Here is a 16,568-nt window from a genome sequence, read left to right on the forward strand (position 1 = left end):
AGTAGTGTATAGAAAGTAAAATTAAATTTCAATAATTCACTTTTCAATTTTACCCTTTAATATTTTAATAAATTATATTGTAGTCTTTAATTAAAAAAATCTTATTAACCTTATCTGTTATTCCTAGATTTCCTTCATTTACGTTTCTTTCACAAGGGAAAAACCAGCAACCCCTTCCATTCGCGTGACTTCCTAGTGATGATCACTTCTGGTATGTTACACAATTGATAGAGAAAGTACTCTAAAGCTTCTGGTATGTTACACAATAGGAGTCCCTTCTATTGTTTACTTTTGTACATTGAATGATATCAACATTGTGTTGAAATATATGATATTGTTTGACGTATGAGTTAGATTGTTATATGAGTTTTTATTGGAATATATGATATTGCTACTTCTTCTTTGTTTGTGTTATTGTTTTGATTTCTGATTCAATACATTGTAAGAATATTTTCATATTAATTATGATATCAATGAAAATAATCTTCATTATTTCCATATTAATTATAATATTAATGGAAATAATCTCCATTAATATGGTTCATTAAACAAACATTTTCATACCAAATATAAAAGTACATTTAATTGTCGGAATCAATCAATTACCATTAATTGTAATATTGTCCATTGATGATTATGTGACTATTAATTCAAACATTTTGGGTCCCTAAGCTTACTCACATATTCAGAAAAACCAACACCATCTAAGGGTGAGAGCAAGAGCTTAGAAGAACCTTGAGATCACTCTCTAGAGTTGGATTCCGAAACTTGCTAGAAAACGCAATAATGGCGGGATGTAACTCGATCCTTTTTGCTTCCGATTTTCGTGTTCATATGATTTAGAACTCTTTTAGATCATGTCTACTTCTAACATTTGGTATCAGGGTCAAAGAAATCAAATGATTTACTTTTGCTTTCTTTATAAATTTTATCACTTTAATTTACATTGTTTATCAATTTCTTTTTGTTTTTTCGTTGGAGGACAATGTTTCTTTTCATGTGTTACACCAAAATGCTAGTATTATTTCCGTTTGCAATGCTAACCTTATTTCAAGTCTCTTAATTTCTATTGGAGTAAGAAAAAAATCTATAATGCAAAAAAATTGTCTTTTTGGTGCGCATCGTAAATTATATGATTGTGGATTATGGACCTAAAAACGAAATAACTAATTTAAGTCATAGTAGTTTATGAATATTTTCAATTGTTTTGTTATGTGCTGGATGATTGATAATGATTTCTTTGGCTTATAAATATCATTATTATTGTAGTTTTGCACATGCTGTATGAATGTTTGTTCATGTGTTAGTCACAATATGATGCTATTTTTGATTAAAGAGTAGCCATAACATCTTTAATTATTAAAAAACTGTGTTAGTCACATAGAATATTATTTTGATTGATTATGCATGGTCTAATAAAGGTCATCCCGGATGACATTTTATTAAATTTTCCTATATTTAATTGGGATAAAATAACAAATTATATTTCCTAATCAACCCAAGGCATTAGGAAACGAAACATACTTTGACAGTTTTATCATCATTGCGTGAATATAACGAAATTAGAACGTTAGCCCACAAGCAAGTTTTATGCCTCTATATTACTTGGAAACATGATTTACATTGGTAAAAAATGATTTAGTTATTTTCAATTTGATAGTTTTATCATCATTGTGTAACTATAATGGAATTAGAAGTTTAGCCCACATGCTAGTTTTATGTCTCTATATTCATTGTAAACATGTTTTACATTGGTAAAACATAATATAATTATTTTCAATTTGATAGTTTTATCATCATTGCATGAATATAATGGAATTAAAACTTTATCCCACATGCAAGTTTTATGTCTCTATATTCATTGGAAACATGATTTACATTGGTAAAACATGATATGATTATTTTCTTCAAAACAAATTTATTAAACATGTTGTTCATATATTTTTTAATTTGTAGATATTCAACTTGTTAGTTTCTCTGATGTGAAAGTTGATGTTCCCGAACTCATTGGTGACAATTTTAAGGTCTAGAAGGAAAAAGTTCTCCTTCATTTAGGATGAACGTACATTGATTATGGTATAAGAAAGTTGAAACTACCTACAATCACCGAGGTGAGTACTCTAAATCAGGTTGATCTCTATGAAAAGTGAGAGCGATTTAATCGCATCTACGTTATGTTCATAAAGATCAAAGTATCTTGTGGATTGAAGCACCAAAGATAGATGTGTATATATTGAACCGAGTTCCATCCAAAGCTGTTTTAAAGATGACTTTTTAGTTATTCAAAGGTTGGAACCCTAGTTTGTGACATCTACCCATTTGGGGATGTCTGTCTGAGATTAGAATCTATAATCCATAAGAAAAGAAACTAGATCCTAGGACTTTTAGTGGGTATTTCATTCAATATGCCTAAAAGTCCAAGGATTATAGGTTCTATTGTCTGTCTCACAATACTAGGATTGTGGAATGAAGAAATGCAAAATTTCTTGAGGATGACTTGATTAGTGAGAGTGACCAGTGTAACAACCCGATTCTTTTTTTTTTCTTGAAATAAATAAAAAGTTAATTTTTTTATTATTTCTGAACTCAAGTAGTTATGTCCATGAATTCATCCCTTTATATGTTTTATTCATTGTAGATATGTTCAATAATTATGAGTTTCTAATTAAAACAATGACGCAAAGCACATGACAATATACTTTTAAAACTTCAGTAATCAGAGTTCATTCTCTAGAATTATGTGAACAAATAAATTATTTTCCAAGAATAATTGTCCTCATTTCATGACTAAGTATAAATATTTACTTATGAATACTTTTATCATTCTAAAGCAACATAATAAAAGCACATGTGATAGTATCCATCAAAGTGCCATGACTAAAAGTCATAGATAACATGTTTTACCTAAAACAACTACATAATAACTATGATCCAAAGAAGTTTATAGAAAATGCAATTCCTAGTTAGTTTTAGTTGCATACATAGAAATAATTTATAGTATCTCCAAGTGATTTAAAACTTGTGTTCCTATCAGGGTATCATAAGTTAACGTCATCTTACAATAAGGTACCCAGGACATACAAAAACATAACACAAGAACATAACACCTAAGGTAACTCATTTAACAGTCTTCCAAAATACCAAGTATCCATCGTATCATTCCAATCACACATCAACACTATATTTCTATGCTAATAGGAACCTCATCCTCTACCATCTCTTAGGGAGAAATGTTGCTTGTTATCTGTACGATCATATAACACATCATAAACAATATGATACAACATAAATGATTATAACATAATACAAACAATCACATCATAAAATAAACATATAACATTTCCTAAACATAGAACTCAGTATCATGAACATGGTGCATTATTATTCAATGTATCACTAACTAGTTCAATATCAAATGCAATGCATGTGGATCCATATTCAACCTTTTACTTTTCAACTCAACTCCCATTATTTTTCAAGTCAACTCCTTTTGGAAAGCAATCAGGAGTACAAGACATCCTGTATGACATAATACAATAAGTACACCTATTCATATCAAGAGCTCTCTCACCGATCTAGATAACTCAAAGGGGTGTCAGAAATCACTTGGTTAAGCAAGGCTATCCTCATCTACAGGGGATCAGCCTGGACCATCACTGGACTATCCTACCCAAGCAACCCTCAAGGTTTTCATGATGAATCACCATCATTAACCACCCCTATTCATTTCCTAAGATATTCCTCTCTTGAATCTTTCCATTCCACCACAAACCTTTCTCCAATGGTATGATGAATGTATGCCCAACACATTTTATTCATGTACTGTAACTACATTTCCATTTTTATGTACATATGTAAGTGTATGTAACAGCAACAACAGTCATTTCCTTTCAACTACATCAACTACCAATCAAGATAATTAGAATTAATTATAAATTTATACCAAACACAACATTCACACTATTAACAAACATATACCTAGGGTATCACAACATTCACATAATCTATCACATCATTAACCAATATGAGTTTACTAACTATACTATTCTTAACATTGATTATTATACAAAACAAAACAAATGTAATACAAGCTTGCATCTGACTTTGAGGTCATCGGACCATACTATGACACAAAGACCAAAACCACAAAGGCCAAGAATAAAGTCTCTCTTACCTTGAGTATTATGGTTAGATGCTTGTGCTCCACGTAAGCTTACTCGTGTTCCTCCAACACTAGAACCAATTACTGATGACATTAACATCATCATAGCATACCCAATACTAATTAATAGAGGTACTCAAACCTCATAAAAACTTGGTCAGTAGCTAGACCCAAACAAGAGTTATCTTGATAACCCATTTTTGCACATAAACTCATGTAACATTGTAATTTAGTCCCCATGAATATGTAAAATTATATATATATATATACATACACACCAATTTAACATAAAATCAGTGTATTATTAGAAACTAAACAGAATGGGGAAAAACTAACCCTAATTAACATAAAGTCACTATAATCATGTGAAATAGTATCTATAAATGATAGATTAACATACAATTATCATCTATGTTCTATTGTTGATGCTAATATAAACATGCATCCTAAAAACTGGAGAAGAGAAAACAAAATACCAACAAAAGGAACTCACCTTTTTGCTACACCTTCACTCAATAGAAGGTAGAGAGGAGTAGAGAAGGAAAGAGATAAAGAAAGAGAATGAGAGAAAGGAAAAGAAAAACAATGGAGGAAGAAGATAATGACTCACCACTTTTCTTCTTCTCCTCCTCCCCAATGTTACGTTCTGGTTCCTCCCCAAAGAAAGGGACAATCCTTTTATTTTTATTTTTCTTAACTCTTTTTAAATCAATTGAAATATGCATATATAATTATCATATAAGAATATTAATAACATATTATTATATTCTATTTTAATCAATTACTAAATACATTTCTTATTGTTATTATTCCAAAAATTTATATTAGTCATAAGGCAATTTGGATTGATAAACCTATAACAAATCTTATAATTTAAAAGAATCAATCTAACTATGCTACTAATCCTAAATATATTATATCATACTCATATTCAAAATCTCATGTTCTAAAAATATATGAATAGATTTAAAAAAAGAAAAAATTACACTTTAGTACAATGTTTTAAATACACATATATTCTCAATTATATAATAAAAATCAATTTAATACACTAAGCAAAAATCCTAATTCATATTAGGAAAAATATAGGCGTTATAAGGTACTTGGGAAGGACCCCACAAGTCAGAATGTACATAATCCAACGTGCCTTTTGTTCGATGAACTACAACTGCTTCACACTACAATCAACTATCCTCACAGGTAGCGTCTTGAAAGTAAGATTCTCTTTCAGTTGTATCACATCCGGTTCAATCACATGTGAAGGATCAGAAATGTACATCCGAAGTTGTGATACATGGAATACATCATGAAGGTTTGAAAGAATCGGAGGTAATGCGATCTGATACGCGACAGGACCAATCTTCTTAAGTATTTGGAAAGGACCAATGAATCTAGGGGTAAGCTTTCGAGATTTTAGGATCCTACCAATTCCAGTAGTCGGGACTACTCTCATGAAAACATGATCACCTTCATTAAAGTCAAGGGGCTTTCTCCTTTTGTCAAAATAGCTCTTCTGCCTACTTTGAGCAATCTTCATGTTTTCCCTTATCATCTTGATCTTCTCTGTAGTTTGTTGTACCATCTCGGGGCCCAACACTAGATGGTCACCTGTTTCAAACCAACACAAATGAGTCCTACACTTCCTTCCATACAAAGCTTCAAAGGGTGCCATTCCAATGCTGGAGTGATAACTATTGTTGTAAGTAAATTCAATCAAAGGCAAAAATTGATCCCAACTTCCAGGTTGTTCTAGCACACAAGCTCTAAGAAGATCCTCCAACGATTGAATTGTCCTTTCTGATTGTCCATCAGTTTGTGGATGATAGGCTGAACTCAACTTTAACTTCATACCCAAAGCCGCTTGCAAACTATTCCAGAAGTTTGATATGAAACATGGATCTCTATCGGATATGATACTTGATGTAACACCATGTAGTCTAACAATCTCCTTGATGTATAAGTGAGCCAACTTATCCAAAGGATACCTGATGTTGATTGGAATAAGATGAGCAGACTTAGACAATCTATCAATTATAACCCAAATAGAATCATAGCCCGCTCGAGTTTTAGGAAAACTTGTAACAAAATCCATGGCTATGCTATCCCACTTCCAAATTGGAACATCTAGGGGTTGTAATTCTCCACCAGGTCTTTGATGCTCAATCTTTGCTTTTTTGGCACACTAAACAAGCAAATACATACTCAGTCACTTCTCTCTTCATGCCCGACCACCAAAACATCTTCTTCAAGTCTTGATATATCTTGGTAGCTCCAGGATGAATGCTCATCTTGCTTTTATGGGATTCATCCAAAATCAGTCTCCGTAGTTCTAGATCTTGAGGTACACAAATTCGATCCTTGAACCTTAAGATCCCGTCTCTTCATTCTTGGAACTCTGTCTCTTTCCCTTCTATGGACAAAGCCTTTTTGCCTTGAAGTATCTGGTCGGATGACTGAAGCTCTCGTATATTATTCAAGAAGTCATTGGTAATTGTAAGCATACCCAAGGTCATACCCTTTGGATTCATTCGAATCGCTAGGTTCAAGTCTCTAAACTCTTCGATTAGCTTCAACTCTTTCACCATAAGTGCAGACATGTGTAGAGACTTTCTGCTTAAAGCATCAGCTACCACATTCACTTTTCCGGGGTGATATTGAAGTCCAAAGTCATAATCCTTGAGAAATTCCATCCATCTCCTTTGTCTCATATTCAGCTCCTTGTGATCGAAAAGATACTTCAAACTTTTATGATCACTGAAAACCTCAAATCTCACACCATACAAGTGATGTCTCCAAATCTTGAGAGCAAAGACCACAACTTCTAATTCAAGATCATGGGTAGGATAGTTTTGCTCATGAGGCTTCAACTGCCTTGATGCATAAGATACCACCTTCTTATCCTACATCAGCAAACAACCTAAACCTTGCTTGGATGCATCACAATACACATTAAAATTAATGTTGGGGCTTGGAAGAGTCAACACCGGTGATGAAGTCAACCTCTTATTCAATTCTTGGAAACTGTCTTCACACTTCACAGTCCAAACAAACGGTTTTCCCTTCCTAGTCAATTGGGTCAAAGGCAGCGCCAACCTTGAGAATCCTTCTATGAATCTCCTATAATAACCAGCTAATCCAAGAAAACTTCTAATCTCTGTCACACTAGTTGGAGTAGCCCATTCCATTACTGCTTCTACTTTTGCAGGATCCACTACAATTCCTTCATTGGAGATCACATGTCCAAGGAAATTCACTTTCTCAAGCCAAAATTCACACTTAAACAATTTAGCGTATAATTTTTTATCCTTCAAAGTCTTCAAAACAATCCTAAGGTGTGTTGCATGTTCTTCTTTGTCCTTGGAGTATATAAGGATATCATCTATGAAGACCACTACAAATGAATCCAAAAAGCGATGAAATATTCTATTCATGTAATCCATAAACACCGCAGGAGCATTTGTTACACCAAATGGCATCACAAGGTACTCAAAATGTCCGTAACGCGTTCTGAAAGCCGTCTTTGGAACATCTTCCGACCTGACACGAATTTGATAATAACCCGATCTAAGGTCAACCTTAGAGAATATTGAAGCTCCTCTAAGTTGATCCATTAAATCATCAATTCTGGGAAGAGGGTACTTGTTCTTTATTGTCACTTTATTCAATTGCCGATAATCTGTGCATAACCTCATGCTACCATCCTTTTTCTTTACAAACAGAACAGGAGCACCCCAAGGAGATACACTTGGTCGGATAAATTGTTTCTTCAATAAATCTTCCAATTGTGACTTAAATTCTTTTAACTCTTTAGGAGCCATTCTATATGGAGCTATTGAAATAGGCCCAGCTCCAGGAACTAAATCAATAGTGAACTCAACCTCTCGTAGTGGTGGCAATCCGGGTATGTCATATGGAAAAACTTTCGGAAATTCAGAAACTACTGGCACTTGAATGATTTTTTGATCAACCTCAACTTTCAAAGAAGATAAGAGAATATATGCAAAAACTCCTTCATTCAAGGATGTCTTTACTTGATTGGCAGTCATAAATTTCAATCCATCTTGATCCAAGACGGAGCCGTCTCGAGTTTGAAAGACTAAAGTTTTGTCAAAGCAATTTAAGAGAACATGGTTTGCAGACAACCAGTCCATTCCCAAAATTACATCCAAATCAGACATGGGCAAGCAAATCAAGTCAATAAAAAATGTCATGCCATTGATGACAACAAGACAATTCATACATAACATAGATGCCACTACAGGTGCACCGGTTGGAGTAGAAACAATCAAATCAAATGGTAAAGAGTCAATGGGTAGCCCCAATTGCTTCACACAATTGATAAATATAAATGAATGGGTTGCACCTGAATCATACAACACAATTAAAGGAACTTCATTAATAAAGCACGTACCTTGAATCAAATCTTCTGAGCGAGTAACCTTAGTCCCACTCATGATAAAAACTTGACCCTTCTTCCTGGGTCTAGAAGCAATCATGGAGTTCATCTCTTGTTTCAGCTTGGTGCAATCCTTTTTGAAATGTCCTGGGTCCTGGCAATGGTAGCATCCACTACCTATTCTTGGGCACATTAATCCATGGTGATAACGGCGACATTTGTTACACTAATGAGCTCTATTTTGTTGTTGGAACTGATTTCCAAAAACCTGCTGAGAGTTTTGGGGCCTAAAGGTAGACCCTGTGTGTCGAGATGGTGGACGGTAAGGCTTGCGGTTGATTTGCTGCATTTTTTCTTTTCCCCGATTTTGCATAATATTTCGCTGGGGACCATAACTCTTTGGGGGAACTACACTCCTCACTGCATCTTGTTCGGCCTTGGAATCATCTTCATAAATGCGACACTTATTCACAAGGGTTGGGAAATCACGAATCTCCTAGTGGCCAAACACCTTTTTCAATTCCGGCCTGAGACCGCTCTCAAATTTTACACATTTAGAGCGTTCATCCGGGTTCTGATTATAGTACGGGGAGAATTTGGCAAGCTCCTCAAATTTTGCTGCATACTCTCCTACATACATGCTTCCTTGCTCCAATTGGAGGAATTCCATTTCCTTCTTTCTCCTTAGATCATCAGGAAAATATTTCTGTAAGAACTTCTCCTTGAAAAACACCCAGGTAGGAACTCGTTGTTCTGCTTCTAATTGTCTTCTAACATATTCCCACCAATTTTCTGCTTCTTCCTTCAACATGTATGTGGCAAAGGTCACCATCTGTGCATCAGTACATGTCATTGCTCTGAAGATCCTCTCCAATTCTTGGATCCACTTATTAGCATCATCGGGGGCATATCCTCCGATGAAGGAAGGATGGTTGCATCTACAAAATTCATCAAGCCCTCGGTAAGCAGCTGGAACTTGATTCTGATTATGATACATGGCTTGGAGGATACCCGCAATTTGTGCCAGAATAGCAGCATTGTTGGCCATGTTATTCCTATGAACACACATACATTAGCAATAATGCATTTAATATAAAATAACAATACCAAAGGACCCAACAAAACCATTAAAAATAATCACACCAATCAGAGTCACCCAATAGAAGTATGTAAGGCCATAACCTAAGCCTGATAGGATCAACCCCGCTCTGATACCACTAAATGTAACATTGTAATTTAGTCTCCATGAATATGTAAAATTATATATATACATATATATACACACACCAATTTAACATAAAATCAGTGTATTATTAGAAACTAAACATAATAGGGAAAAACTATCCCTAATCAACATAAAGTCACTATAATCATGTGAAATAATAGTTATAAATGATAGATTAAGATACAATGGTCATCATATGTTCTATTGTTGATGCTAATGTAAACATGCATCCTAAAAATGGAGAAGAAAACAAAAATACCAACAAAAAGGAACTCACAATTTTGCTACACCTTCACTCAATAGAAGGTAGAGAGGAGTAGAGAAAGAAAGAGAGAAAAAAAGAGAATGAGATAAAGGAAAAGAAAAACAAGGAGGAAGAAGATAATGACTCACCACTTTTCTTCTTCTCCTCCTTCTCCTCCCCAATGTTATGTTCTGATTGTAGAGAAAAGGGGGAAAATGGATTTTTTATTTTTTATTTTTACTTTTATATCAATTGAAATAGTTAAATATGCTTATGATATAAGAGTATTAATAAAATAGTGCTATATTTTTATTTTAATCAATTAATAAAGATATTCTCTATTATTATTATTCTAATAATTTATATTAGTCATAAGACAATTTGGATTGATAAATTAATAACAATCTTATAATTTAATCAATCTAACTATGTTACTACTCTTAAATATATTATATCATACTCATATTCAAAATCTCCTACGAATGTTCTAAAATTATTTGAATAGATTTAAAAAAACATTACACTTTAGTACCATGTTTTAAATACACACATATTCTCAATTATATAATAAAGATCAATTTAATACACTAAGCAAAATCATAATTCAGATTAAAAAAAATATAGGTGTTATAACCAGCTGCATGACTTAGTCTCTGTGTTAGATCACAATGAAGATCAACCTTCTAGTTTAAGTGATAGACTGATTATCATGCATACAACTCAAATTCAAACGTATGTAAAACAACCAGTTATTGAAGTTCCACGAATAAATGATATTGATCTTTTAGATCAAGTTGTTAATCAAGATAATGTTGAACAACTAGTTCCTCAAGAAAATGATGCAACATTAAGAAGACCTACTAGAATAAGGAGACCAACAATTTCTAGTATTTATGATGTGTACTTGAAAGAAATTGAATGCAACGTTGGAGCCGAGAATGACCTTGAAATGTTTTCATAAGCTGGAAGTTATAAAGAATCTAACTTATGGCACAAGGCCATGATTGAAGAGATGAAATCTATGGCAACTAATAAAGTCTGGGATCTCGTCGAGTTACTAGATGGTGTAAAAGCCATTGGGTGTACATGGGTTTTTAAAATAAAGAAAGACTCACAAGGCAACATCGAGAGACATAAAGTAAGACTTGTAGAAAAATGGTTTAGTCAAAGAGAAGAAATCGATTACACATATACATTTTCTCTTGTATCAAAGAAAGATTATCTTTGCACGATTATGACATTAGTAGCTCACTTTGATTTTGAGCTATATCAAATGGATGTGAAAATGGTCTTCCTTAACGGAGATCTAGAGGAGAAGATTTACATGAAATAACCCGAAGGATTCTCCTCTAGAGATGGTGAGCATTTAGTCTGCAAACTCAATAAATCCATTTACAGTTTGAAACAAGCCTCCCACCAATGGTATTTAAAGGTCAATGATGTCATCACGTCATTCGGTTTTGAAGAGAATGTAATGGATCAATGTATATACCAAAGATTAGTGGGAGTAAGATATGTTTCCTTGTTTTATATGGGGATGATATTTTGTTAGTAACTAATGATAATGAAATGCTATATGAGGTGAAACAATTCCTTCCAAAGATCTTTGATATGAAAGATATGGGTGAGGTGTAACGCCCCAAAAATCATTTCATAATTACTATATTTAATCTCTTGGAAAAATGTGTAAATTTGTTTTCTTTTATGTAACATATAACTTACAAATCATTTTTTTCTCCATTTTATCTATCCTCTTTCAAGACGTCACATTTTCAAACCTTTGCGAAAATAATTTCTTAATACTTAAAATGTACTTGAACGAAATACAATTCTTTTCTGAATACTTCTCATTAACCAATTCTTGAATTTGTAATACGTACATCATGGTTTAAAAAATACAAGGCGAAGTCTATTCTTCGCCTCTAACAAAGACTAAAAATAAAAAATAAAAATAAAATAATGTCGGGGGCGTCGACATTACAAAAGTACCCTACACATGTTCCATATCAAAATAAAGAAAGGATCTCCTAGACCGGTGGTGCACTAGAAACCTCACTCGGGTCTTCCTCCACCAAATCCTCTATGCAAATTAACTCTAGATAGCCATCGCCCTCGTCCTCCACCACATCATCTACTTCCTAATCCATCGAAGAGTCCAGGGTGTACCACCTAGGCCCCGATGAAGTAGCCATGCCTGCTCCTTCCATCCCTCTTAGCGTTGAGTTAGTAGATGAGAATTTTGGTTGGGGCCAGGTCTTGACAACCTCGGATCTTCCTCGTGCCTCAAATGGTGCGGATGGACCAACAGGTACAGACCTTCGCTCTCGTAGGGTAAACAATGCTTCCCAAATTGCATAATGTGATGGGAGATGCAACATAGAGCCATCACATACGTGATCCAATTCCAGGTCGCAGGGAACAATGTAGGTGTATCTTTTTCCTTCAACGCTCCATGCCCCCTCCTGTGACATGGTAAAGCGGTAGCCCCTGATCATTGTCGATTTGTCCATCTAAACATAGATGTATACGAGTACACCAGAAAGAAAGAGAGGGAGTAAAACATCTAATGAAAAACTTATCTTTGACGCCATGGAATTACATAGAATATCACCTCAAGACAAAGAATAAGTACAAAAATATCATATGATCATACACACATATATTAATGATGAATGAAGTATAAAACTTATGATTTTAGAATCAATATCGATAAATACCATATATGCATGCTATGCATATGTCCACCATCCTTACACCATTATCCTTCCAATAACTATTCGGAAATAATCGAGAGTACATGTCCTATAACAAGCCGATTTGATCGCATAAAAAATTATTCCTCGCAAGGATATATATTTGGTCGATATGTTCCAACGAAACTGTCCATTTCAGGATGGTGTCGTATCAAACACTTTCTGGGCATCCTTCTCATCGATCCTGATTTCAAAGAGGGGTTGTTAGAGATCGTCTAGTTTGCGCTGTGAGCACTATCCGATCCAAAAGAATACCTCAACCAGGAATACACGTGACTCGTCTCACCTAGACTCTCCCTCAAGACTTTGTTGACGAATCACCACCATCGCCGTCCTTCTCAACATCTCGGGGCTCGTTCGTCTCCCATAAATTTCCTCTCTATTACTTCATTATTCACAATGAATATGCACACTAACCGAAGTTAGCAAATTAAATATTTTAATCCATTTTTTATAACGATCTGCCCATCCTAAGACATCTCCCATCGAGAATGCTTGTAGTGGGACCTGATCTTAACATTTAAACCACACAGAATAAACCTCAGCACCACTATGAACCATCGCTGAATCACCCTGGACGGCTCTCAAGCCAAGCCTCTTATGACTAGACGATCTTGCTACATGGGCATATAATACTTCTCAGCACCACTAAGAACCATAGCTGAATCACCCTGGACGATTCTCAAGCCAAGCCTCTTACAGTCAGACAATATCACTGCATGGGCATAATATAACACTTGTGGGCCTCGTCCTTAACCATGCAATTCTTCACATACATCACTTTAGATGTGACAACTCTTCTTTATATTATTTCCAAGAATTTCATATAATTATTCATCTTTACAACATTTACCTATTGAAAGAACATTATCTCTAATAAAGGTGTTTTAGGTTTTACTGAATAGGATTGGAAGTGAATGAATTCTTGACGGAAAAAATGCCATTAGACTCTCGCACATGTGAGAGTTATCGTTCGGAGGACTTAAGAAGTGTTGTTTGTATGGAGCCCTCTCGCTCAAGCGAGAGCTGTCTTGCTCAAGTGAGGGAATCACCATTTTTATAAGGCACATGTGACTCAAGCGAGAGTTGTCTCGCTTAAGCAAGAAAATAACCAGTTTTCTTTGTGCATATTTTAGCTCAAGCGAGAGCTGTCTCGTCCAAGCGAGAAAACTCGTTTTCTCTGGACACTTTTCGCTCAAGCGAGAAAAGCCTAAAACTTAGTTAAATATCTTTTCTCAAGGAAAAGTTTTCTCATTTACAACACATGTTTTTAAGCCTTGAATTTAACAATTATCTCATACATATAATTCTTAGAACATTTATTCGAACAATATTAAACAGGAATAATCATGACATCTTTATACATAAACACAACCTAATATATTTGACATAAGAAATATTGATGTATTTAATCCAAACAAAATAGACAATTGATTAAGTACAAGCTTTCTTAATACCCAAGACAACTCCAAACTTGTGAGGAAGTTTGGAGGTCCTGAAGCATATTTGGACACCACTGTGTCACGATGTTTTCTCCCCCACCTGAGTGTGTCGTGCAGATTGTTTCCTCAATTCCAAGTGAGCTTATTTCGTCAGGTCTAAAGTAATGTTTTAACAAAACTTATAACAAAATTATATCATAATCTATGGATATACACCAGGTTAGCTCCCAGGAAAGAGAGGTGGGTCGTAAAGACACAGTTAAATACCAAGTCTTTCCTTAGACAAAACTTTTCTAGACATGTATTTATACTTCATTACATTTTTCCGGTAATAATAACTATTCATAAAACTTATCTATTGTAAGTAAAACAATTTTATTAAGATTAACCTTTTTAATTGAGATTATTAAGCTAGACTTACCATTTTAAAGTAAGTCAACTTAAACAAAATCAATACTTTTAAATCAAGACTTTTTAAGTAAATCTTACCACTTTAAAGTAAGCTAACTTAACCAAGATCAACACTTTTAAATCATTTTTCTATCTAAAACTTCATAACACTTTAGGTTTATAAAGTCAAGACTTTTTAGGTCAATCTCCTCATTTAAAGTATGCTACTAAAGAAAACAAACTAATTTCATGATCATCTCAACACCTCCAAATTTTAGGATAACCTCAAGGGTTAATAGGTGTTGATTTCATAGTCATGAACTATAAATCATAAGTTAACACTTTTACTACTTTACTATCCAAAACTTCATAACACTTTAAGTTTATGAAGTCAAGACTTTAATAAATCATCTTTTATCCCAAATCATTACTTTAACTTGGAAATCAAAGAATAACATATGTTAAACAACCTTTTACACATAACACCTTTTAAAAATGAAATTTTTTCAACAAAAACTCTTAAACATTTTGAACTTTCAAGATTAGACATAAACTTTTCTTAAACACATCAAATGTTCCTTTGATGTTCGAATCATCACCTTTAAACATATTCAAATACTAACAATAATTTCCAATATTCATAAAGCAAATAAACTCATCTAACCTTGTCCAAAGATATAGTTTTTCCATCTAAGAACAAGGAAGAAATTTTAAGTTTTACATAAGTAAAAAATTACACAAAGGTTCATATGATTTGATTATGATCCCGTTTAGTCACGACTTACAAAATATTTAAAGAAAAAAAATATAAACTCAACTCCATGAATAACATACTAAGAGATCATGATTTTCTCATGGTGTATGTGGAGAAAAATGGAGAAGAGAAAAAGAGAAAGAATGCCTTAACTTTCTTTAGGAGAATTAGTGTAAAAATGAGAGGTTGGGGTGAGGTATTTATAGGAGATTCTTACCCTCTCTCAACAAGAGAGGCAATCTAGCTTTAGGCTAGCTTAGGTGATGTGTCTAATGGTGGTGGAGTGAGGAGATTTGGTGATTGATTTAGGGGATTATGGAAGCTTTGACTTTGCTTGTTTGATAAGTCATTGACCCATGATGTGATTAATACTTCGACTTGATTGATGCGATGTGATTTTGCAATTGAAGTCGTGCCCGAGTATTACTGGGTAATTTTGTTCGGAAATATATGATCTACCGATTTAGTTTTTTTGCCTGAAACATCGAAACTTGAATTTCGAGGTTAAAAATACCTAGAGATAAGTTATAGACAAACTTGGTGTCTATTTTGACTATAAATAACATTTCAAAGCCAATGACGAAAATGAAATTTGATTCTCAGTTACAGAACTCAAAAACTGGGCGAAAAGTCGATAAAATGACCCGAAATCATCTCAGAAACTTTTATTCTCCAGAAATCTTGAAAACATAGGACAAGCAAGAACATTATAATACAAGACTAAACTTCAACTGAGGTTTAGCCTAAAACATTACTGATTAATTATTTCTATAATTAATTCATTAAGAACCAATTACTTAATTAAACGTACTCAGAAAAAAATGGTGTTACAATTAGTATATAGATTTTCTCATATATGTGCATTGAACGGATTTGTTGTATGTTCCAATATGGTAGTATTTTACAACCACATGTTTTCATATATAACTTATAGGGATGGGATGTAGTTAATTGAAGAGAAAGTTTAAAAAGCTTATTTCACTTTTTATCTATTAGTTTTAGGAAAATCTAATAGTTTGAATTAGCGAGTATATTTAAATCGTTAGATTTTCCTAGAATTGATGACTGAGATATGAAATAAATTTTTTAAACTTACTATTGGAATAAGTGGATCTCCTCTTAACTTTATATTAACAATTATTGTGAAATGGTTGGGGATTTACTTTTATGGAATCTTTATATTCCCAAATTTATTGATGTGT

The sequence above is a fragment of the Lupinus angustifolius genome, chromosome LG06, assembly GCF_001865875.1.
Source record: "Lupinus angustifolius cultivar Tanjil chromosome LG06, LupAngTanjil_v1.0, whole genome shotgun sequence".
Lineage (NCBI taxonomy): Eukaryota > Viridiplantae > Streptophyta > Magnoliopsida > Fabales > Fabaceae > Lupinus > Lupinus angustifolius.